Source organism: Monodelphis domestica, chromosome 2 (assembly GCF_027887165.1).
Source record: "Monodelphis domestica isolate mMonDom1 chromosome 2, mMonDom1.pri, whole genome shotgun sequence".
Classification (NCBI taxonomy): domain Eukaryota; kingdom Metazoa; phylum Chordata; class Mammalia; order Didelphimorphia; family Didelphidae; genus Monodelphis; species Monodelphis domestica.
The window spans coordinates 182,554,907-182,581,893 of NC_077228.1; the positions used below are offsets into that span (position 1 = coordinate 182,554,907).

The window sequence follows — 26,987 nt, forward strand, 5'->3', positions numbered from 1 at the left end:
ATCCTTATCTCCTAAATTTACTTATCTCTTTAAATGGTACTTTCCCCACAGTTGAGTAGAAGTTCTTGGAAATCAGAGACTATCTGGACCTGGTGCTCGAAACTATGAGTATTTAATTGATGTGGAGAATGCTGAGAAACAGAAGTATGGAAGATTCAAAACAACAAAAAATTCAAAAACACTTTTTTCACTAACTTTGGATGGCAACCAAACAAACACATTTAGAAAGATACAGAGATATATCAAAATACACAGGAAAATATTCTCTGCCTGATCTCGACCTAAATACAGGCAACCTACTTTGAAGGCAGTAGAGCTAGGTCATGAGATCATAGATTTAAAGATGGAAGATACCTTTAAGATCATCTAGTTCAGATATTTTTTTCTTTTTTGTGTCATTTTTTTTGCATTCTGGTAAAGCCCATCCTTTCTCAGAATAATGTGTTTAAATACATAAAATTAAATACATAAGATCTACACAGGAAATCAATTATGCTGAAACAAAACTCTCAAAAACATTTTTAAAACCATGTTCATTAAAAAATTATGTAAAAGGAATAAATAAAGTGGAGGAATTCCATGGAGACTGGAACAACCTCCAGGAAGTAATGCAGAGCGAAAGGAGCAGAACCAGGAGAACATTGTACACAGAGACGGAGACACTATGGTACAAGAGAATGTAATGGACTCCTCCTCTAGGGACAATGCAATGTTCCTGAACAATCTGCAGGGATCTAAAAAACACTATCCACAAGCAGAGGACAAACTGTGGGAGTAAAAACACCGAGGAAAGGCAACTGCTTGACTACAGGGTTGGAGGGGACATGACAGAGGAGAGACTCTAAAGGAACACTCTAATGCAAATACCAACAACACAGAAATGGGTTTGAATCAAGAACACATGTGAAACCCAGTGAAATCGCACGTCGGCTATCGGAGGAGTGGGGGGGGAGGGAAGAAAATGATCATTGTTTCCAATGAATAATGTTTGAAAATGACCAAATAAAATAATGTTTTAAAGGGGAAAAAAAATGTAACCCACAGTAACAACTTCAGAATTCTAGTCCAAACCCCTCACATTGACTGGCTCAATGTTGTTCAGTCTTTTCATTTCTGTCCAACTCATCATGACACCACTTGGGATTTTCTTGCCAAAGATACTAGAATGGTTCACCATTTCCTTCTCCAGCACATTTTACAAATGAGAAGCTGAGGCAAACAGGGTGAAATGACTTGCCCAGAGTCACACTGCAAAGAAGTGTCTGAGGTCACATTTGAACTTGGGAAGAGTTTACTTGACTCCATACCTGGCACTCTATCTGCTATGCTACCTTAATTGGCTCAGTATCATGCAAGTATTAAGAACAAATGAGAGAATTTAGATTAAGTGCATTATAAACATTAAAACAGTTATATAAATATGAGCTATTATATTTACATTTTCATCTTTCTATTATTAATATTTATCATTACCATCACCATCAACATCCATGACCTACAAAATAGTCAATAATGTTTTTTGTTCCCCTAAAACCTTACCTTCTGTCCTAGAATTGATATTAAGTATTTGAAGGCAGAAGAGTAGTAAAGGCTAGGGGTTAAGTGACATGGCCAGGGTCACTTAGCTAGTAAGTGTCTGAAACCAGATTTAAATCTAAGACTTCCTGTCTCCAGACCTCCAAAGTGATATTTCTAAAGCATAGATCTGAACATGCCATTCCTTGGCTCTATAAAATCTAATGACTCCCTATTTATTGCCAGTAGGACGAAATGCAAACTCCTCTGTCCAGCATTTAAAACCCTCTTCAGTCTAACTCCAACCTAGCTTTGCAGCTTTATTATATACTGCTCCCTTTGTTGCACTGGATTTTCAAAACTGGCTTCCTTGCTGTCCTTCATAACATAGCATTTCATCCTCTGCTTCCATGGGTTTTTCTCCCCAAATGTGTCCCCTTTGCTAAATAAATACATGATTATTATTGTTTATTTAGTGGCCCAGACCCTCAGATTCCACACACAATACTCTAAACATTACACTACCCTCTCTTTTAGGGAAAGGGACAAAAATCATGGTTAATTTATAAAGCAGAAAACAAAAAATGGAGGTCAGGAGTAGCACCGTGGATAGAAAAACCAGACCTATAGAAAGGAGGACTTGGGTTCAAATCTGATCTCACACACTTCCTGGACAATCACTTAACCCGAATTGCCTAGCCCATACCACTCTTCTGCCTTGGAACTGATACTCAGTATCAATCCTAAGAGAAGAAAAGGGTTTAAAAATAATGTAGGTCATAGATTATAGATGGGCATACTAATGTTTCATTGGTAGGCTGTGGCTAGATCTTGAAAGTGATTAGAATATCCATACCTTTTGAGTCAGAGATTCCAGGACTAGGCATATGCCTCCAAGAAGGTCATCAACAAAAGGAAAGGTCCTATTTACACCAAAATATTCTTAACAGCCCTTTGTGGGGTAGCAAAGAATTGGAAACGAAGTGAGTGTCCACTTATTGGGGAATGTCTAAATAGACTGTAGAAGATGAATTTAATGAACTATTATTTGCCATAAGTAATGGGAAGACTTATAAGAACTTGAAAGCAAAATAATTTGAAGTGGGAGACCAAGTAGACACAATAGCTACCATAATACATATGAAAATAAAACTAAAGAAAAATTTGAAACTGACCACCATATTTATATGTGTTTAAATAATGACCAACAATGGCCTCTGAAAAGACAAAAATCTACTTCTATCTTTTTCTTGTAGAGGTAGGGGTCTATGGATGTGTTCCATTGCAAATATTGTTAAAAAAAAAAGGTTAATATGTTCAGTTTTGCTGAATTTTTATCTTTTATTTAGAATCTTTATTTCAAGGAATGTGGTGTTATTGTTGACATATTTATTGTGTGAATGGGAAGATGAAGAAAAATATGTGAATTTGGTATAAAAACAAAGGAAAAACTTTTGAAGGAAAATATCTAGAAGTGAATTTGGTGTAAAAACAAAAGGAAAAAATAAAGATGATGATCCTTTGATTGGACAGGTAGGAAGGTGGCTAAAAGGTGTGGAACAGTGAGTGCATATTCTGGTAAATATATCCAATCTGTCAGCTGGTCTTGCCCAATTGTTTTTTTAAATCTTTTTTACAAGAAAAGGCTAACTAGGTTGGGGAGTATAGCATTTTCAGCTTTCATACTCCGAATATACAATATACTCAGAAACAAATGATGTAAAAAGACCAAAAGGCATCAATACAACTCTTTTTTATAAAAAAAAGGAAAGAAAAGAATCAACAAAGGCCATTTTAAGTCCTTCTTAAAAACAAAACAAAAACAAAAAGAACCAAAAAAACACCTGCTATACAAATGCCTATCGCAGCTACCTTACACACCATGTTGTCACTCGTTCTCAGATCAATAGCTATTTCTGGCCCAAGAAATGAAACATGTAGAGTCCTGCCTCCAATGACACATCTTCACCCAGGTCTGACTCACCTCCTTGGAAAAGCACGGCCAAAAATAATACTTAGCCAAAATGATGTTCCACAATCGTTGACAAAGTGATATCTAAATTTAACAAAAAGTAACGGCTTAAATGTCAAACAATGCAGGTGATTTATCCAATGGTGGTTTAGACGATGCGCCCCCATTTTCCATGACATCAATCGGGACCCGGAAGGCAGCAGGGATGTTTAAAGATGCCTGGGACGGACCAGGAGTATGGAGAACTACCAGGACGATCAATCATCCTCAAAAGGTTTACGAGGATTTTTTTTTCCTCCTTTGGGAAAAAATGTTCTCTCTTTCCCTTTTTCCCCTCTTCCCTTGATGGAACCATGATGTACGTCCACGGACGCCCCCTGCGACCGCGGTCCACGTACGCATCTGCTCCGTACCCGCGGCCTCGGGAAAGCGCTGGAATGAAGGTCAAGATCCTCCGAGGAGGTCCTCGCTTAGATGGAGAGGGAGAAGGGAATGCCACGAGGCCGTTTCAGGGACCGCGTTCAGAATGCGGTAGAAGCTGAAAGACATTAACCTGTGGGGGAACGTCAAGGTGTCTCCTCTGTTCTAGAGACATCATAAAAGGGAGCGCGGCCTTCGGTAATGGGCCCACCATCGTCGTGGTGCCTATAAATTATATCCTGGGGGGCAGGGGTCGGGGGAGGGGGGGAAAGTAAAAATGGAACCCGTTCAGGATTCTTTTATTGTAATAGTCTCCAGCGGAGCATAATCACCAAAGCTATAGTGATAAGATTGCCAAAACTAGACAAACATCTGTGAGATGAATTCATCTCGGAGGGGAAGCCAACAGCTTGTTATCATTAAAGAGGCGATGCTCGCTCTACGATTGAACTGCAGGCCGCCTTGTTACTGCGTTTGCGGAAGGCAATTGTACCAGATGTTGGCAACAGTCTTCGGATAGATGACAAGCACCTGCTGTTGAGAAAATTAAGCTGCTCGCTGGCCTTCTTGATTGGGGGGAGCAGGGCAGGAGGGGCAGGGCAGGAGTGACCCTTCCGGTTAGCCTGCTGGAGGGCAGAGACAAGAGAGGACCGAGGCGGCCGCTCCTCCCACCCTGAACAACTTCATGCCCCGTACTTCCTTCAGACAAATCCAATAGGTCGAAAGAAATCCCGAGTGTGGGATAGGATGAGAACTCTTAGAGGGAAAGGATTGCGCTTCCCATCTTTCCTCTAATACCTGCTGCATAGCTAGGTGGATAAAGTGTCAGATCTGGAGTCAGGAAGACCTATGATCAAATCCAGCTTCACACACTGACTAACTGTGTGACCCTGGGCAAGTCACTTGATCCTGTTTGCCTCAGTTTCCTCACCTATGAAATGCTAAATTACTCCAGTATCTTTACCAAGAAAACCCCCAATGGAGGTCTGAAATGACTGAAGGAAACCAACAAAAAAGATTTATTACCAGAGGGGTGTTAGGCAAGTCACTCAATCTCTAGAGGCCTCAGTTTCTTCATCTGTAAAAAGGGATCTAACTTAAGTGATTCTAATCCTTCCAGATCTAAATTTGTGAAACAAAACACCAGTAACCACCCCCAAAAAACATTGACAGAAAGTAGAGGTAGAGAAGCATCTCCATCTCAAAGCCATGGCCTTCCCACTCTGCCTTATTCAAAATGTCACCAGCTCCCAGGTTAAGCCCAAGTACTTGGGCAATCCAGTTCAGACCAGAGAGGTAAACAGCCCAGCCAGATCAAATCACTCAGCAGGTTGCTCCTAGTAACAGCCTTGGAGATCCTTCAAACCATAATTTTAAAACACGATTGTGGACATTAATCATCATTAAAAGGCAAACAGGCAATTTTCAGGCCATGTCATGCTGACTCAGATGAAAACAAAAGCCCTTGAAAGCAGGAGGAGGGGGAGGCGGGGAGAGTGAGGTCTATATATTCTACTCATGCCACCATGGACAAATAACAATCTAGGCAGCCCATAACTCATTTTTTCAGAGCTCCCCCAGTATCCGTTATCCCACCCAAGTGATTCACTCCTAAGTAAGAATGTCACAGGCAGAGACACTACAAAGAGCAATTTGATGTGGAAAGCCCCATCATCAGAAAGAGGCGTATAAAAGAGAACAAATACATGCCTTTGGAAGCCCTGCATCCCAACCAAGGGCATTTTAGGAAGCCATGATGCCCCCAAGGTAGGCTAGAAAGTTATGTAATGACTGAGCAAGCTGGCTCACTCCTAAGGCATTCACTTTCTGCACTGACAAAGTCCAACGGGGCCATCTTCTCTTTTGCACTTCCATCAGATATAACCATGGCCACTTTGGGGGACTCCCACAGGACCCAGGGAACTTCTGATCTAAAGGAAGAAGTGAAGCCTCCCAATTTCCTTCCATGGTCTACATGGATCACAACTGAGCTTGAAACCCCAAGCTTGTCCCAATGCCTGAAGACTTTGTATCATGCCCATGACACATCTGTCCCACGTGTAGGGTAGCCACACATCCCCTGACTAGCCTTGCAATGACACTCACAATGAGCCACAAAATGTGGCAAGATGAGCTTCTTCTTGTGGTTAAGTAGGGAAGTTGTAGGCTTCTAGGCTCTTACTAACAAGAACTCCTTTTTTCCTTTCAAGAAAACCCCCTCATTCAAAATCCCCCTAAGGGACACCTCCTTGCCCCCAAAAGAGACCTGCTTGCCAGAGAATACAAGAATCAAGGCAATTTAATTTCATATTCTCTCTGCCTTGAACTCCTTGGGATAAATTTCATTTCACATTAACAGCCTTGATCCATATGACCACAATGGAAAAATAAGCACCTTCTATCAAATTAAGTTTTTTGGAAGGGGAGTTAAAAATATAAAACTATTTTTTTGTCTCTCATGTTTGACTTAGATTTCAATAAAAGTCTGACATGAAAATTGAGAATGGATTATCGCCACATTTTCACCCACATATCAATGGGTATTTATATACAGGCAAGTACACTAGGTAGCTTTATACAGGTGTCTCTTTCTTTAAGAAAAAAAAATTAGACTTCAAAACCTAAATTCTTTGTACAAAATTTTCTTAATTTTTTTCAATTATTAAGGTTTTGGAAAGAAGGCAGGAAAGAAGGCAGGAAAGAAGGAAGGAAGGAAGGAAGGAAGGAAGGAAGGAAGGAAGGAAGGAAGGAAGGAAGGAAGGAAGGAAGGAAGGAAGGAAGGAAGGAAGGAAGGAAGGAAGGAAGGAAGGAAGGAAGGAAGGAAGGAAGGAAGGAAGGAAGGAAGGAAGGAAATATGAATCCCTTGTATCATAATTAGTATAGGAAAAATGCATACAGGAGAGAAGGTAGGAGAGGAGAAACTGAATAGTTTTCATAGGGAGGTCGGCCCATGACATGAGCAAATGTGTGTTTTAGAGTTTGTTTGGTGGCTGTGTGACAAATGGATTGGAGAAACGAGAGCCTGGAGGTAGGAAGGCCAGTCGGAAGGCTACTACAACAGACCAGGCAAGAGGTATTAGGTTCATGAAATGCCTGTAGAGGTGTACAGCCTCCATCATGTCTCCCTACTGACAAGTTGATGAAGTGGGGGAATTTCATTTAGTGATTTCATTGAGTACAGAGAAGAACCTTTCTAAGAGGCTACGGCCAGGGCTATCCCTATGGGGCTCTGGTGGATATATCACACAATTGTCTTTGAAATCTTTGCACATAAAAGGCATGTAATAAATGTCTGTTAACTCGAATTTAACCTCTTTCGATCCGAATGTCCTCATCTATAAAATGGGGAAGAGGGGAGAGGGAGAGTAGGTCTAGTTAAGCTTCTTTCTAGCTCTAAATTATGATCCTGCATAAATTCTATTCCTTTACCCTTAATATTTTTTTCTTCCTAAAGTGAATCAGGGCAAAATAAACATTAAAGGCAGCTTTGAAAGAGAAAAGAAATCAGGTATTGCTGATGGGTATGTAGCCTGGGAAAGGGCCATCTACCTGTCACTGGTTCCCATGACACCTTCTTTTCTCCCCCTGGCTGGGGTTTGCTGGTAGGGCTCTGGTTACTGAATCCTGAGCTCATGGGTTAGCAGTGAAGATTCCCCCAATGAGCTGTAGAGACAAATGTAAATGCTGTGCCAGACTAACAGCCAAAGAGGCATGTAGGGGCACAGTAGGTCCTTTTAGCCAAAGAGCTTGCCCAGAGAAACTCAGCAGGCACAAGCCCAGAATATATAAAAGGCTCAACCATAAAGCTCAAAACTGAAATGCTCTTTGGGGGAATGGCTTTTAATAAAACTGTCACAGACACACAGATAGATGTCAGAAAGGGTGGAGGGCGGAGCCTTAGAACTGGCCCATGTTCTAATCCACTGGAATACGTCAACGGAACCCACCTTGGAAATTTCTCGCCAGTGAGTTATGATGAACACTTCCTATGGGGAGGAAAAAATGTTTTAGGCTCCTTTCCAGTCACATGTACTCTTTTAATCCTAGTCATATGAAAGAATTATTTATTGAGGATGAAAGTTCCCCCATAGGTATTTTTTAAAGTGCTCGGCACTCAGGAGCACTCTCGTTAAGTCTATAAAGCTGCCTTAAAAGAAAATGTTAAAGCATTTGTCTCATCTGCTTTAAACTGATTTCTTATGGCAGACAAGGACGATTTCCACAAACACTCCCCTTCTCTCAGCAGTTCTGACTCTGTCTAGTGCTCTCCCTGTGCACAGACATTCTTGGGGGCTCCACCATTAGCAAGGTGGTTTTGAATATCAAGGTGACATTTATCACAGTGATAACATTATATACTCAATGAAAGTGGATTATTTGTTCTATTCCTCCCTTGAGAAACTCCTTCCTCTAAGACGACATTTCCTTCTCTGCATAGTGTTTCTCTTACTACAATATTTCTTTGCCTAGAAAAGACATTGCCTTGCCATATTCATCTCCTTATCACGGAGGTGGAAAACCAAATCTTTTTTTTTTAATCCCCCTAAACCTTCGCATTAAATCAGACAGAATCTACTAATAAAGCACTTCTGATAGGATGGATTTGTTAAAGGATTAGGGGCAATCCTAATTAGATGGCATTTAATAATGCTTTTAATTTTGCAAAGTGACTTTACCTACACTATCTCATTAGAGCCTTCAAACAATTTTAGGAGGTGAGCATTAAAGGCTGTAATTCATTTAAATTTTACAGATGAGGAAACTGAGACCATTTCAAGAGGAGACCCGGATCAAAGTCAGGAAGGGTGCCACCCATAAGGGAGGGGGTGGTGTTTTTAAATGAAAAGCACCTCTATTTTTCTCCAAATCCCAGTACACATACACCATAAAGCTGGCCTTAAAATATTTACCTCTGCATCCAATTATAAAAGCCCTGGAAACCTCAACAACCAATCTCTGATTTATAACTAATCCCCTTCCATAAATTACATCTTCTGCTACAGACCACCTAAAAACTGGCTTCCTGTAAACAAATCACTCTGTTGTTTTTTTTATTTTAATTAAATCCTTATTTTGCTTTTTCAAATGGAAGAGTTTGCTTCTCACTACACTAAGACAGAATTTATTATCATTAAGCTGTTTGGAAAAAAAATCTCAGGGTTCCCAAGGAACCCAAAACAAAGCCTATTTCCAAACACTCGCTGCCAACAGAAGTTTACCTAAACAGGGTCCAGCAGAAAGAGAACAAGACTTGGAATGGAAAGAAAAGAGTCTGATTCTAGGACCTCTCCTTCAATAGTTCTGAGAACAGGAGTAAGTCACATAATCTCACTAAGCCTCAGTTTCCTCACCTCTAAAATGGGAATCCTAATAAACTGAGCTCACAGGGCTATTGTGGAAAAAAAAAAAAGAACTTGGAAGTCTCTTAAGCGCACCATAAGGCTAAGTTATCATTACTCCCTGTGTAAGTTTGAGTAAGCCATTTAACGTCCTCTGTAAAATGAGAGGGTAGGGTTAGAGGATGTCTAAAGCCCCTTTTAGCTCTCCATCCTAAGATACCTATCAAGGACTCCTTCTGGTGTGTGATTACATTTCATTTTGCCTCTCGTCCTCCCCAAGTTCCTCCTTATTTTTCTGTCCAGCCAGGGTTTCAGCAATGACATCTGTTGAGTATATCCTTTGTTTCCCTAGCAACCCAGCCCTGCTCTTTCTCTCAAAGGCATTCTACTCAGCCCAGCAACCCCCATTCCTCCCCCACCCCAATGATCCAGCCATGTGAATCTCTCCCTACCAGGGGAGAGCAGCCCCACTTGTTGAATAGGTAGAAATAGGTTGGGGAGAGGAAGGGGATTTGAACCAAGGAAAATTCATAGGATTCACGAGATCCAAGATTTAGGGCTGGAAGGGAGGGCACAGGTCATATGCTCCAAACCCCTCCTTTTACAGAAGAGTCTACTGAAGCCAAGACATAAGTGTGGTACCCAAGGTTGGAAGCCAGGGCCTCTAAATTGGTTGTTCTTTCCAATTACCTCTAGTCAAAAATTAAGTTCCACGGGGGCAGCTGGGTGGCTCAGTGGATTGAGAACCATGCCTAGATGGGAAGTCCTAGATTCAAATCTGGCCTCAGACACTTCCCAGCTGTGTGACCCTGGGCAAGTCACTTGACCCCCATTGCCTAGCCCTTACCACTCTTCTGCCTTGGAGCCAATAAACAGTATTGACTCCAAGATGGAAGGTAAAGGTTTTAAAAAAAATTAAGTTCCATGATTCAACAAGAATTTATTCAACAGATACTGTATGCTGTTGGCATAAGGCAGGAAATGCTAGGTGGTACAATGGATAGAGCCCTGGGCCTGGAGTCAAGAAGATCCAAGTTCAAAATTCTGTTCTCCGACGCTTCTTGGCCGTGTGATCCTAAGCATGTCATTTAACTCTTGGCCTCAGTTTCCTCATATGTAAAATAAGCTAGAGATGGCAATGGCAAACCACTCCAGTATCTTTGCCAAGAGAAGCCTGAATGGGGTTACAAAGAGTCCAAAAGCACGGAAAGCACTGGACAACACCAAAAAACTGTATGCTGGGTCCTGTGTATGCTAGGGGCTAGAGAAAGAAAGGCAAAAAAAAAAAGCAAGCATAACCTACCCTTAAGGAACTTACATTTGGCCAGGAAGTTGGTGGCCCAACACAAGAACTTAAACACAAAGTACTGGCAGGGTTTTGGCTTTTTTTTTTTTGGTCCAGTCCTGAGATTCATGAAAGAAAGGAACTCTCAGAGGGAAAACCCTGGGATCTCCAATAACTCTGCAATTTACATTCCCACAGTTTCCTGGGCACTGGGAAAAGAGGGGATTTTTTTCCTAACCTCACTCAAGGTCATACCACTAGCATATATCAAAGGTTCCATTTGAACCCCAAACTTCCCGATTGCCCACTAAGCCAAACTGCCTTATTTATAAATCAATGTCAGAAGGGAAAGAAGATGAGAAGTGGGCAGCTGTAAAAGTGTTCAAAGACCGAGGGAAAAGGGAGGGGCAGAAATTAACTCTCTGGAAATTTCCCGCTTTTCCCCCAAAGTTTCCCAACCTTATTAATTCTGGCTTTTTCTATTCCCTCCCTTTTTCCCTCCCAGCCACCACTTCTACTACTACCACCACCACCACCACCACCACCTTTAATCTAGGCTTCCATTTCATTCTTAAGGGCCTGTGATTACTCTAATTCAGCATTCAGATGACTTCATTTCCGCTCAAGTGCACCAGGTCAACTTCAATAGAAAAAGGAGGAGGAGAAGAAAAATAATCAGCTAAAAGCTATTAAGTATCAGCCAAAGAGCTCCTGGTTGGTTCTAACAGTCTTCAAAAACTCCAACACAGCCCAACCACCCACCGGACAGTAACTGCACATTCAGATTTTCTGGGGCTCTCCCTGTTCCAGCTTAGCCTGTTCCCGCTCAGAATATGAATAGAGCCCAGATCTGCCTTTCTGCGGTTACTAATTCACAAATATTTAATCTGAGGGTACAAGGGCTTAAAAAAAAAAGACTTAAAGGAAAGGAACTTGTCACATCCCAGCCTGCTTTGGGAAGGAACAGGGCTAGGAGAAACTGCTTAAAAAGTACCAAGGAGGAAGATGGGAGGGAGGTAGAGAATGCATTACTATTGACCCTGGAAAACAATAAAATTTCCATATCAATGTCCAATGCAGAAAACAATGGAATTCAAAATGGGTGCCAAGTCTAAATGAACTGGGCTCTCTGTCCAATGAGACAACCCCTTCTCCTTGCACCCACTGGCACTAGCCTGAACCACAATTTAATGTCCACTTTCAAATCCCCCAGAAATGAAGCCTGAGAGAAAGACTCCCTTTCTCATGCTAACAACTCTATTGTAAATGATGTCTGCAGAGGCCACAGCCAGGGCCTCGGAGAAAGGCAGCCCACAGAAGCTCCAGGATCCAGGGGTCCTTAACTCATTGCTGCCCAGACAGGCCAGTCCTTCCCACACAATCTGGGAGCCTAGGAAAAAGTGGGCAAACCCAAACCTCCCGGAAAGGAAGGACAACTTTTAAACTAGTTTGCACCCAAGCGGATGCGTGCTCTGGGAAGCATTAAGAGCATGCCTACTTCTGCTGGACTGAAAGGAAAACTGAATAAAGAGCAGCCTTCCAGAGAATCAGAAATTCAGGGCGTCTTAGCTGAATGGGCTCCCAATCTGCTAGATCAATCAATGTCTTAGAGTGCAGAGGAAATGGAAGTTTTCAGAGGACAGGGACGCTGCTTCGGTTGGGTTTTTGTGTACACAGTGCCCAGCTTATACTGGGTGCTAAATGGTAAGTGGGCAGCCAGGGGGGTCAGTAGTCACCAGCTCAGTCACCTGGCCTGGAGTCGGAAAAAGCTGAATTCAAATCTGGCCTCAGTTTCCTTATCTATAAAATAGGCCAGAGAAGGAAAGTGGCAAATCACCCCACTTTCTTTGCCAAGAAGACCCCAAATGGGGCCAACTAAAATCACTGAACAACAAAATAGTATTTGTTTAGTTGGACTGCTTTGGAAAGTGAGGCACAGGTTAGGGAACTGGCCCAGGGCACAAAGCTAATTAGTAATAAAATGATCTCCCCCCCCCCCTTCCCAGCTTGCTATGGTGTTCTAAAAAGCATGAATGTTTTTAAAAACATAAGCATAAGAGCAATGATGGTTAGTAAGATATTTAAATGACAACAGATGGGCATATTTTTATACCAAGAGGAAAAAAAGTTTTTTTAGAAATCTATGAACAAATTCACTGAACAGTAATGAGACGAGGATGGGCATTCATACACACACTTCAAATCTTTCTAAGACCAGCAAGTTGGGTAACTAGGGAAAATCAATAAAGCTTCCCCAGCCTCAAAGTCCTCCTCTCTAAAATGGGAATTTAGGCTCCCAGTTCACAAAGAGACAGTAATACAAACTCTCGAAACCTCTCTAGTTTCTTGCACAGAATGGGGGCCTCCTGGCTGCTGAATTCTTCAGTTAACTCTAAATCAATGATCCCATGAAAACCTTAAAGCCTTGTGATATGTCAAGGCCAGGAGTCACAGAAGTCATTTACTTCTTTTTAAAATATGTATTTACTCTTTTACACAGTGATTGTTGATGTTAATGCTTCTAACAATAATAATCCTATATTAACGATAATCAACAATAATAATTCTAACAACAATAATCCATATAATGGAAACTTCACAAGAGGGGACAACAGAAATATGAGTGTTTTGTGTTTTTTTTTAAACCAGATATTTTTTACCTGCCAGACCTCAAAGATGATATAACCAGGGGAGAGGGAGGATTATTCCTTTGTTCCCAAATGCTGCCTGTCACCCCTGCCCTGCCATCTAAGAACCCCAGTAGACATTGGAAAGCTCCATTCTAGAAGGATCCAGAATTCTCCTAATCCTAAAGGGCAAGAGTCTTGGTCACACAGAACTGCCTGAGGTCAGGAGGCTCAAATAAAATCACCACCTCCTCCTGATCCACTTCCGAGGGAGGGAGGGGCTGACACAAACCAGACAGAGAATTAACAAAACATATGGACAGCATCAGTTGTCTTCTGGGCTAGAGAAGGAAGAAAATTATATGCACAAAAGAAACCTTCAGGGATGATAAGAATTGAAAAGGAATCCTGTCTTCCCTCCTTTTCTCCCCCATCCTCCACCAAATCGTCCAAGATATTTCAAGGAAAAGAAAGAGCCCAACATCAAAGGTCTCCAGTATTCAAAATAAAACTAAACTAAACTAAACAGGTGACAAGGAAAGGGGGAGTTGGGATGTTGACAATTTTCACTCAGGTTTCTGAAACTCAGTTCAATCCACCTGTATAAACCCTTTTGGATGAAGGATGCCTTGTGGGAGCTTTGATGCCCACAAAAAAACAGACAGGACTTTTGTTTTTCAGGTCTCATCTGAAAGAATCACAAAGAGCTAACTGCAGAGGGCTCAGGATATCTAGTCCAAGCATTTGGTGGAGATAAAGCTCTACCTCAGGACCGCTGGCTGCTTTTAAGAATATTTCATTTATTTATTTGCCCAAAGTCCTTGCCTTTCAGATTTCAAAGGAAGTTTTAATATTTTCATTCTTGGTATTACTTTCCTCACACGTTGAGCATCAAAACAAGAAGGAACACGGGCTCTGGAAGACAGGCCAGCTGCTACATCTAGGGACCCAGATCTGGAGCTGGGATTAACAAGTAGAAACATAGTCTAGAGGGTTCTTCCTATCCCTTTCCTTCTTCCTGGCCTCTTCCCATGAGGAAAGCACCGACAATTTCATTACAAAGTTCTTATTTTATTACAAGAGCAAAATTCACCTTCTTGTTTACTAAATATAATCCATAAATATATCTATAAATGCACATTTGTAGATATATCATATAATATATTAAATGTATAAATAAATATAAAATAATAATTTTAAGATGAACTTACATTTGCTTTTTGTTTGTCATATTTCCTCATTTTAATATGCTCATCTAGAACTCTAGGGACAGCTAGAGTACCAAGCCCCTGAATCAGAAAGAAGACTCATCTTCCTGAGTTCAAATCTGGCCTCAAATACTTTCTAACTTTGTGACTTTTGGGGAAGTCAATTCACCCTGTTTGCCTCAGTTTCCTCATCTGTAAAATGAGCCGGAGAAGGAAACGATAAACCCCTCTAGTATCTTTGCCAAGAAAACCCCGAATGGGGTCATAAAGAGTCAAACATGATAGAAACAACGGCCCAACAACAAGTCTCTGCTCTCTTTTTGGGGCGCTCCAGATACTGATGGTTACACCTTTAAGTGTTGGGGAACCAGAGGGCCTGCAGGTAGAGAAAAGGGTTAAGGCCCCATGTCAGACAAGGAATCCTGGCATGAAACCAGAAGGGACATGGGAACCAGGGCAGCTGAGTTACAAAAGCTTGATTGTAGCAGCCTATTGGATTGGAAATGACTTGTAGGCCTAATGAAACTGAACTCTGGCAGGAAAACAGAATGAAAGGAATGAGACAATCAAAGGCAGGAACAAAGGGAGCCGAGTTGTTTCAGCTTAGCAAAATAAGCTCACTTTGTTGTTGGGGAAAGCCAAAGCCGATTAGGATAAACCAATGACTAAGCATAAGTCTTCCAAACTAATTACACAGTTCACCATGTGAAGTATAATTGGAAGCCTCAAAATAAGGACTGCTTTACTTTCACAGGAGTTAAAGAAAGTGAGCATTACTAGGCAGGAACTCACGCTATCTTTGCCTCCAACAGCTTAAAGGGACAGAACAGCTATATCCTGGGAGAAGGAGAGAATTCATTAAGTTTAAAGGCCTTCTGTTTGATCTCCAAAATCCTATAAGTGAGAATTTAAGACGCCAGGGCTTGAAGGAGGGGGTCTGAAGGAAGGGAAGGGAAGGGGGGAAACACAGAGGCAGAGGCAGGTTTCTTTGATCCCTATACGTTTTAATAAAAATAATCCGGGAACATATTTAGTGTATGCAGTTGTATGGGAAAAGTGGGGAGATTTATCGGTGCTTCCCACCCCCAGCCCGCTTTTCTCTGAGCTAGGAGCCTGGGAGGATAAAGGCTGGACCTGGGATCTCATTACTATAAGGAACTCCCCCATAAGGAAACTATTTCAAACCAACTGGAGTCCTCTGAGTGCCTCCTCTGAAACTTCCACTCTTAGCCCTGAGATTAAGTGACTGTTCCAGGGTCACGGGGTCAGGACTTGAACTTTGACCTGGGTTCGAGCTGGACTGACTTGGAGGCCAGCTGTCTGTCCATTAGGTCACAATTCTCCTCTCATCAATGAAAAGTGTTTTGCAATCATCAAAGTCCAGACTTACGACTTTACTAGAGGATGGAATCCCTGGACTGGGGCACATGAGTAAGAGCTCAGTAATGTATAGTATCTGATTATGCGACTTGCACAGAGTTAAATAATCCTGTGTCAGAGACTGGATAATATAAAGGCCATCTACTATTATTACTATTTGTATCTTGTCCAGTCATTTCAGTCAGGCCCAAATTCTTTGTGCTCCTGATGGGGTTTTCTTGGCAGAGATACTGGAGTGGTTTGTCACTTCCTTTTCCAGCTCATTTGACAGGTGAGGAAACTGAGGCAAGCAGGGTGAAATGACTTTCCCAGGCTCACACTGCTAGTGTCTGAGGCTTGCTATGAACTCAGATCTTTCTGATTTGGGCCACATAGCTGCCCTATGTGTGCCTATACATGCCAATATATTATGCTGAAGATAAATCACTCTTACAGCGGGTTAGTGCCGATGGACATTTGTATAGTGTATCATCCTAGCTAATTATCCCATCAGGAGTTTGAAAAATAAATAAAATCAACATACTTTAACTTTTGTTAATGATTTAAGATAATGTTGATATATATAGGTCTCTTTGCCCCAATCCTCCTAAAAGGTTTTTAATTGCTTTCAGTCAATCCCATTTTCCATCTTAGCTTATCTGCTCTAGCTTAATTTAGGAAGAATTAAAAAGGAAAACAACTAAACTTGTTAATAATGATAATAATAATCAAAATGTACATATAATTCTCAGTCATTAGTATACAGCCTACGGTTATTAACAGAATGGTGCACAGGCTTTGTAAAGAAGCCTGAGTCTTGGTCTGAGTTCAAAACCAGCCTCAGACATTTATTAGCTGGGTGACCCTAGACAAGTCACTTAAATTCTGAATGCCTCAGTTTCTTCATCTGTAAAAAAGGAGGTCATAACAGCACCTGGCTTTTTTGTGAATATCAAATGGGATATCGGTAAATCTCTTTGTAAACTTTAAAAGCACGATGTGCTATATAAATGCTAGCTATTATTGTTTATGAAATAAAATACACGGATTATATTACTCTGGGCAAGGGGCTAGTTGAGGGCTATTCTACCAGGCTCTGCACACAAAAGCTCATCGATAATCCAAGGGCATTAAGCTACAGTCAGACTTCATTACAGTCACATCCCACCAATTCGGAAAATGACAATCATTCAGATTGTGCATTTGTAATTCTCCCTGAGAGGGTAGTTAGAAATAATCTCTGAATTCTAGGTGACTGCTCACAAGCACGAAAGCTAGTCCAGAGTTGTCTTGCTTTTGTTTTGTTTTGCTTAAACAGAGCCAGGTTTAAAAAAATTCAGGATTTAGCCTTAGGGATCCAGTCACAGATTCCCTGGTTGTTATGTTTCCAACCCACATACGGTCTACCCAGATGCCTCAGCCTAACGTAGGGATGACCTTGTGGTCTCAAAAACTAGCAGATCCTACCTAGTAATGGGCCAAGAACTGGTCCATGGAAGCTTAAGAGCTTTGGCCACCCATTGGACTGAATTCAAATGAATAGCTAGTGGACAGAGTAATCGTTTTCTACAAAATTCCTCATCCCAAAAACTATGGGAAAAGGAATTCTATAACAGATAGGGAGTGAATCGTGTTGAATCCAGGAAACAGTGGAGAGAGGGCCAGACCTGGAATCAGAAAGATATAACTTTAATTTCAGATACTTCTAGCTGGGTGACCCTAGGTAAGTCCCTTCACTCCAACTGCCTAGCCCTTAAAACTGTTCTGCCTTAGAACTGATACCAGGGAGCAGCTAGGTGATTCAGTGGATGGATGGAGGGTCAGACCTAGAGACAGGAGACCCTTCCAAGCTGTGTGACCCTGCGCACACCATTTAAAACCACCAATTGCCTAGCCCTTACTGCCCTGCCTCCTTAGTATTGATTCTAAGAAGAGCTAAAAATAAATAAACAAACAACTAAACAAATAAATAAATAAATGAATGAATAAACAAACAAACAAACAAATAAATGAATGAATGAATGAATAAATAAATGGATGCTAAGACTGATGTATGGATTTGGAAAAAACAAAACAACCCTATGTGTACACTGTGGTCCCCAGGGTCACAGAGAGACACACTTGAACAACTCAACAACAACAATGTTATATCCAAATAAACAGAAATACTGCACAAAAGCAAAAACTTCCAGAAAGATACCAGAGAACTGAAATACTGAAATACTCAGCTTCTTCACAGTCAGGCTTTTCAAGGTTTGGCTAGGAGTGGGGCATCCCTCCTTTCCCCCACCAAAACAATAACTTGGCCCAAACCCCCTCTCCTTCACTCCTCACATTCCCCAGGCAGTGGGGGCAGACATGGATTCTGCTGAGTTTGAAGGCACAAGAGAGGAGAGAAGGGGGATGTGGGGGGTGTACGCCAGGGCAGCACAGAGGGCTGGTTAAAGGTTCTATGCCAGAGAGACAGCAAACACAGCTGGGGCCAGCCCTCTCCCAGCAGAGCCTACTCTGAGCAGAGAATCTGGCTGGGTTCCTTTGTCTCCCCAAATGGTCTGTGCAGCAATGGAAGGACAAAGAGGGAAAGCAGGGACAAGCATTTAGGAATATGGAATAGAAGACCCAAAGTCTACAATTGGAGGAAGCCTGATAAAATAACTGTCTCATCAAGAGATAAATCCAACAGAAGAGAAAATGAGCAAAAGAAAAAATCAAAGCACAATGAACAATTATCATACAGGGAGATGGTACAGTGGCTAGAGTGCTGGCCCTAGTCATTGGTTATTGTTCAGTTGTGTCTGACTCTTCATGACCCCATTTGGGGTTTTCTTGGCAAAGACACAGAAGTGGTTTGTCATGTCCTTCTCGAGCTCATTTTACAGATGAGGAAACAGAGGCAAACAAAGTTAAGTGACTTACCTGGGGTCACAGAACTAGTAAGAGTCTGAGGCTGGATTTGAACTCTGAAAGATGGGTCTTCCCAATTCCAGCATTCTACAGACTGTGCCACATAGAGGCCTGGCTCATAACTGTTAGCTATTATAATTAATATTAGCTTAAGTTAAGGGGAAATGATCCAAAATTCCCTAATTAGAGAATTCCATAGACTCTATGTGAACAAGAACTCTCTTTTACCTTTCTTTGTATCTCTAGCTTGGCTTATAGTTGATGCCTAATAAGTGTTTGCTGACTAACTCCCCAGGGCTTCTCGAAAGAAACTCCAGAATGGTTCAAAAGAGAAACAAAGCTTTTAAATTAAATAGTAGAAAGGAAATTAATTCAGAAACCAAGGCTATCAGTATAAAAATTTAAAGACAAAGGAAAAGGAAGAAAAAATAAAAAAGATGATGGGGAATATTTCTAAATAAGCAGACACTCTGAAAGAGAAAACAACAGATCTGGAACACAAAAATATAAAAAGGAGAAGCAAAGGTGGCATAAGGGAAGCAAAAAGAAACTATAAAATACATGAATTTTGACAGGTAAAATGGCTGACTCTGAAGACCAAATGAGTGGCTTCCACTCATTAGATCAGTAGTCTACTAGAAAAAAAAAATGACACATTAAAAACCTGAACATCTATGGCAAAGAATACAATTAAAATTAATAAATTTTAGAATACAGATAAGAAATTAAAACCAAACATCATTGCCAGAGAAACGTGTTATACTTAAAATTTCACAAGCAGCCAAGAAAGCCATTCATGTATGAAAGAAGCAAATTAGAATAGTCAAAGATTACTCTGTTGTCATGAGAAACTAGAGAAAAGAAGGGAATAGTATATCCTCAAAAGTCAGGATTCTTAAGCTACAACCTAAAACAACAACTACATTTTTTTTTGAAAAGTTGGTCTTTCAATAAAAGAGAAACATTACAGACTTTGGGAGAGTTTTTTTAAAGCAAAATATTCAACTTGTAAATGCCCTAAGAAAGAACAAAAGAGTAATTAAGCATAATTATCAGGAAATTACTCAAATAAGTAAAGTTCAATTCAGTTCAATCATCATTTATAATGAATATGGTCAAGGAATTTCTTAGATAAAAATAAAGTGGCCCCAGGCTTTAAAGAGCTGACATTAATTTGGGGGTGGAGAGAAGTAACCAACATATATGTAGATAAGTAAATACAAAATATGAAAAGGGAGAGAGGAAGAGAAGGAAAGATAAAGAGAGAAAAGAGAGATAGACAGAGGGAAACAAAAAGAGCAAAAACACCCAGAAAGGAGAGACAGGTATGTTTCACTAGCTGTATGATCGATCCTGGACAAGTCACTTAACTTCTCAGGGCTTCAGTTTTCTTATCTGTAAATTAAAGAGGCTGGACTTGACTTCTAGCTCTGATTCTACAAAAAAGTAATGAGATTCTTATTGATTTCTCATTTCACAAAAAAAAAAAAATGTGTTTAAGGAGGTTGTTTTGCCATAGATAGGTGCTTATGTTCTCTTATAGTTCCCACCAGAAGATACTCTTTTTTTGTAGAGTAGCTTTTTAAAGAGGCTGGTAAATGTGGGAGGATCTAATTTTGCAAATTTTCTTCTAAGAAAACCAAGTTTCTTATCATATGGCTGTTGAAAATAAACAGTAAAACTCATTTAAAAAAAAAGAAAGGAGAGATAGAGATAGAGATGGAGAGACAGAGAGAAAGGGAGAGGGAAAGAAAGGAGAGGAGAGAAAAGAAGATAGACAAAGAAATAAATGATAACTCAATGGAAACAGGAAAAGCCTGATGGAAGAGGTATGTCTTTGAAGAAAGAGAAAAGAGGATTCTAAAGCAGGTGACTTTCAAAGAGAGAGGGAGGAAAAGGAAAGGAAGGCTAATGAAAACTGTTCTTTAAGGTGTGAAGGGATTGCAGTCTATATCAGTGGAGGAAGCATAGAAAGACAAAATCATATCTCCTTTAAAGTAATAGAATAAATATCAGGCAAGTTGTTTTTTTTTTTAATTAACATGTTTTGCTTATTGGCACCCATTCATATCTTCATTTATGAAATGTACTATATTTAAAAGTAAAAAACCATTTTAAAAATCGTGACCGAGATTTTCCCCCCAATAAGATTATTTGTCCCCACAACACACACCCAACCTCCCCCCTGTTGTTCCAAAATGGACTCAGAGAACAATTGACACAGAAAGTGCCCTTGAAATGCTCTAATCCAACCTCATCATTTTTTAGAGGAAAATGTACACCTCAGAGGAGATAAAATGACTTTTACAAAGTCTCACACCCAGGTAGCAGTAACTTGAGAGCCAGCTGGCATTTATGTTTCATTGTTTTCCAACCACCAGGTTAAAACACTACACAAGTCTGGTTGCTTGAATTATAAGCCTTTTTTGAGTGGACCAATTTGGTGACCTCATTTAAAATATAAACAAATAGGTCTATTCCCTACACCAGAGTTTTAAACCATAAAAACTTGTGTCAGAAAAGCTGGAGGGAAAAAGTACGGATGCCCATTCCCAATTGCCCATCTCCATATTTAAGTGATTTCTAGCTTCTTTGGTGTGTCATTCCATGTTCCCTGCACTGAGAGGTGGGTCACTCACTACAGCCAAAGTGCTAAGCTTACTCGATTGTTATTTGAAACAAATAGCTAAAGAAGTACCCCAGCTGTGTTACCCTGGGCACGTCACTTAATGGCAAATGCCTTGCCCTTGCTTCTCTTCTGCCTTAGAACTAATACTAAGACAGAAAGTAAGGAGTTGTTTTTTCAAAGTTACATTTGTGAAGGAAAAGTTTCCAAATGTGCTGAAATATAGAATTCAAAACAACAAAATCCCTTAGGGTTCCCTACTTTATGGTGAGATAGATACGGTGCTGCCAGGAAAAATCATGGGTGAAATCCTGAGTCTTGGACATTTGTTATTTGCTACATGACCATGGAAAAATCATTTCACTTTTGAGCCTCGAGTTTCCTCATCTGTGAAATAGAAGTGTTGATACTGGTTTCTACCTTACAGGATTGTTGTTATTATGGTTAGTATGAGATAATGTATACAAAGAACTTTGCAACCTTCCATCATCATCATCATCATCATCATCATCATCATCATCATCATCATCATCATCATCATCATCATCATCATCATCATCATCTTTGTTCTTTCTAGACCCTATTAATGTGCACATATTCACAGAATTTTAGTTAAAGAGTCATTCAATTCTTTTATTTACAAGGGTTTTCTCTTCCCAGACATGATTACACGTTCCTTGAGACCTGAATGATTTTTGTTTGTTTGTTTTAATATCTCTTTTCTTAGTAGTTGTATCTAACTTGGAAAGACATAAGAACCTGGACAAAATGACAAAACATGATTCCAGAGAACCCAAGATGAAGCATGCAATGCACCTCTTAACAGAGCACAGAGGGACTCAAGATGAACACTGAGACATACATTTCTAGTCATGGCCAATGAAGGAATTTGTTGATTATATATATTTGTATGTTACAAGAATTTGACTTTTTTTTTCCTTTTTTAATGGCAAAGAGATGAGAAATAAAATAAATGCTTGTTTCTTCCAAAAAATGAAAAACAAAAAAAGTTCATGGATATATTATGCCTAGAGGAATTAAGAAAATGCATTAGAATCTCATGCAATCCATGTAGTCCTAAAAGGTACACAGACACAATTCACAGGGACAGAAGATGAGCCCAAATAAAATAACAGGATATTCTGAGAACAAACCAAGAGGAGATGCAAGCATCTGTATTAAAACTATTATTATCATTGAAAATATGAGCTAAGAGAGCATTATGGTTTTGATACATCCAAAAGCCTCCTTAGTCTTTTAATAAAAGGTTTGATAAGTTTACACATCCTGCCGGATTCTGTAAATGTTACTGAAAAATTAAATGAGTAGTTTTAGACACAGTAAGTACGTGTGTGTGTGTGTGTGTGTGTGTGTGTGAGAGAGAGAGAGAGAGAGAGAGAGAGAGAGAGAGAGAGAGAGAGAGAGAGAGGGACGGAGAGAGAGAGAAAGGGAGGGAGAGAAAGAGAGAGAAAGGGAGGGAGGGAGAGAGAGAGACAGGGGAGAGACAGAGAGGGAGGGAGGGAGAGAGAGAGAGAGGGAGGGAGAGAGAGACAGGGGAGAGACAGAGGGAGGGAGGGAGAGAGAGAGAGAGGAAGGGAGAGAGAGGGGGGAGAGAGGGAGAGACGTAGAGAGAGAGAGAGAGAGAGAGAGAGAGAGAGAGAGAGAGAGAGAGAGAGAGAGAGAGAAGACTGCTGTTACCCCATTCTCTGACAAAAGCAGAGCTGTTCTAAGAACCAGTGTTTTCCAGTCTTGTAGAAAAGAGATTTAAGTGGGAAGAAGTCAAAAAAACTTGAGAAGATTTGTATGACCTGATGCCAAACTAAGTAAGAGGAACCCAAAGAACAATATACAAAGTAGTCACATTGCTCTAAAGGAAAATTATCTGAATGGGCACCAGGACTCAGATCAATGCTAGGGCCAGTCACATCAGCAGAGGAATGAGGTAACGAACGATGTGTGGTATGTAGTTTGGCAAAAGGCACATATTGTCAGGAATAATAAATGTATTGGTGGGGCTGGGGAGGTTCTTAGCTTTATTTCTTTTTTTATATGGGAAAGCCATTTTGGGGGCATGATCTTGGGAAATGTTAACCATGGATAAAAATTGTCAGTAAGACTTTAAAAGAAAGGAAAAAAAAGAACATTAAAAAAAAAAGCTAAAAGACATGGGTTCAGATTCCAGCCCTGTCTCTTCTTGGCTATGTGACAATCACCAAATCACTCCACTTTTCTTATCTGTAAAATGGGTGTGATACCTATACTATATAACAGATTGTTGAAGAAGCATGTAAGTGTTTTGTAAACTATAACACATTACATAAATGGAAGCTATTTTTTTGGAAAAATCCAATGCTAGGAAGATTAAGCATAGGTTACATTACGTATATGACCTCAGTCACTTAGTGTGTTGATTTTGCAAATTTGTTTTTTCTCCCCTCTCCTTCCTTTTTTATTCTCTGCTACAAGGGTTGGATCTCTGGGTCAGGGAGAATGGAAAGACAATCAGAAATGCAGCTGCTGTGAAAACAAAAGACGCCAATAAAACACATTTTAAAGATAATTTAAACCCAATCATTTTAAGTGTGTTTTGTTGTAAGGCTTTTTGTCTTTAAAGTGGAAGAAACCTAGAGGAAGGGGTTTAGAGGAAAGAGGCAGCATAGTGACAGGCAAAAACCTGTTTGGAGCACTGCAATGATTTCCCTAAGCAAAGTCAATTTCCTTTAAAAAAATATTGAAGGATATTTTTTTATATATCCTTCAATATGTTTATAAAATTCTAAGACAGGTTAAGACTTGAAGGGAAAAAAATCAAGATTCTCAACTCAAGAAGGAGAGCATCTCTACTACCCTTACTCCAGAGCAGATCCACATATACTCTACAATGAAAATCAGAGGGTTCAACTTCTTCTAGCCTCTCCCCCAAGCAAGGGATTATTAGGTGTTAGATGACACTCTCCTGGTATTTTAAACCAGCCTTCCAGAGTAATATGGCCTCAGCATTAACCATCACTCACCCAAGGGAGTCAGCAAGTGGCTATTTGTAAAGCTGGTTCAGAATCAACCTTGAGGGACAGCTGGGTCAATGTGCCAAATGACGAAGGACAGGAATAGGGGGTTTTGATTTTCTGTTACTCCCCTTCAATTCCCCACATGGGTGGATGAACTTCACAGGGAGAAAAACTCCACCCCAAGGCCAAAGACTATAGCTTTAATCTTATCCAATGATCTCACATATGCATGCTATTGGTTAGGATGGAAACTAGTAAGCAAATTATCTGGAAGAGTTACCATTTCTCCATACCTTCCCAAAGTTCATATCTTAATGACCATCCCACAGAGCATGAGAGTTTACTCTCTAAAGGACCTTAGGAGGCAAATGAACCCAATTTTCCCATTTTATAGATGAGGAAATTGAGCACAGAGAGATTAACAAACTTGATCAGAGTCAGAGTTAGTAAGAATCTGCAGCAGGATTTGAACCCAGCTCTTATGGCCTGCCTATCTAGTTCCCTATCAATTGCTGCAGGAGTTCTTAACCTGGGATCCATAGGTAACACCAGCAAGGGGTGCAGGGAATAGATTTCAAAGGGTTCATGAACAAAAATGGGGAAAACTTATGTTTTTATTTTTGCTAAATTCTAAGTAAAAATAAGCATTTCTTTCAATTATTTAAAAACATTAGATTTCATCAGATTGCCAAAAAGTCTAAGAAACAAAACAAAAGTTAAGAATCCCTGCATTACTATATACTGCCTTTCCATCACTCAAAAAACAGAAGGACTTTCTGATAATAATAGAAAAAGACTGGCCATGCCTAGACAGTGACAAACATCCTCTAAATCAGAGGTCTACAAGGGAATTTGGAGTCTAAAAGGGAAGACTCATGAATATCACTGAGTCTGCTCCAGAGATAGGATATGCTCACACTATGAATTAAACTGGAAAGCAGAGGGAGGAAATGGTGAAAAGGCAAGGAGATGCTGAGCCACTTGGTGGCTCGATTAGCCATCCTGAGTTCAAATTCTAACTCAGTTACTGGCTGTGTGATTCTGGAAAAATGACTTCACTTCTCTCTGCCTTGGTTTCCTCCTCTGTAAAATGGGGATAATAAGATCACTCCACAGTTCAGCTAAGAAACTCTATGTAAAGAGTTTTGCAATCCTCAAAGTGCTATATAAACATGAGCTATTATTATTATTCCAGGACTGCAATGGGGACAGCTACATAATGGCTGCCCTACTTGAAATCAATTCAACAAACATTTTAATTAAGCACATACTGTGCACCATACAAAGCACTATGCTGGGTGCTTGAGCACACAAATACACAAGAAAGGTGCCTCTCCCAGGAAAATGTCAAACTCGATGGGACCAGATTCCCCATGTAAACAGGACAAAAAGGGGGGCCTTGAGACAGAAGTGAATACACAGCAAAAAGACCACACTCTTTCCTGACTGATTTATGGCTCTAAATGTTGCTCCCAGCCTGTTCTAGGCAATGGTGGCCTTAGGGATATTTTTATTGCCATCTCGCAGACCTTCAGCCTAAGAACTCTAAACAGCTATAGGTTGGATACACTCACAGGCTCTCCCTTGGGTGTCTTGGCATAGAAGGGCTCAGCTGTACAGAACCCAAAAAAGCCTCCTCTATCCATGTTTATTTCTCTCTCTTTATCCCTATCTCTGTCATGTCTCTGTTTCTCTTTCCTTCCCCCTTTCATCCACTTCCCTCTCTCCTTTTGTCCCTCTGACCCTTAATCTCTGTCTCTGTCATTCCTCTGAGTTTATTATAGTTTCTGCATATTTTCCTTCCTTCTTACAGAAGAACAAACATAGGATTTCAATGGCTTTGGGCTTTTTCATTAGGATGCATTGTAGACATAGGAAGATGTAGATGAGAAAGTCTTGGGTATTACTACACTAAAAGGAATAGAATAAATTTCACACTGAAATTGAATTTGCTTCTTCTGTTTTTACATTTTTGCACATTTTACTGGCGCCTTTTGTCTTTACATCAGTCTTTCCCCAACACACTACCTCTCCTTTGATTCAACTCCTTCAGTGCTAAAGAAAACAATTCAGCAAAATCATCCACTACACAAACCACGCTTGATAATGTATACAATATTCTGTCCCATTCGTCCTCTACTTCTGTCATGAGGGAAGAGATATGTCTCCTCATCTCTTCTCTGAGAGGTTCGTTGGCTTCTCCATTACTCAGCATTCAACTTCCTTTTACTGATCAGGTTCCTTTATAATTGTTGTAATCACTATACCCCTTGTTCTGTCAGTTATGCTTATTTTATTCTGTATGGGTTCATGCAAATCCTCCTATGTTTGTCTGAAATTCAGTCAATTTATTTTCCAGAAAGCAGTAGAGTCAGGCCAGCTGCTTGATGACGAAGAGCCTTCTTCTCTAGTTTCTGTCCAAACCACTATCACCTGAGGTTCATATCCCAAATCCTGAGCCACTTCTCCATCCTTCCCCCATCTCTTAGCCCCTCTCCCCTATGCGATATCTAAATGGCCACAAGATTAGTCTGAAAGGTCAGGTTGTCTGCTCATAAACAATGAATTCACTACAAGTCTCACCCTTCCCTCTTAACTCCTACTGATTTCACCTGAATTTAGAAATGAACATGAAGTCATCCTAAGCCCTTCTGAAGAAAACAAGAGAACTCCAGTTACTTTCCAAATATCAAGTGGAAAACTTCAGTCTCTACCATCCAACAG

At 40.4% G+C, this 26,987-nt stretch overlaps 1 protein-coding gene and 1 long non-coding RNA gene across 22 annotated transcripts in view; both read right to left on the minus strand.

Moving 5' to 3' along the window:
* The window catches only part of MSI2 (musashi RNA binding protein 2), a 553,967-nt gene that overhangs the window by 338,240 nt on the left and 188,740 nt on the right, over positions 1-26,987 (minus strand). The window lies entirely within an intron of this gene.
* Positions 6,658-26,964, minus strand: LOC130457209 (uncharacterized). The gene is made up of 2 exons (XR_008916330.1): positions 9,498-26,964; positions 6,658-7,893 (listed from the first exon to the last, which is right to left on the minus strand). It is a non-coding gene; the product is annotated as an uncharacterized LOC130457209 (long non-coding RNA).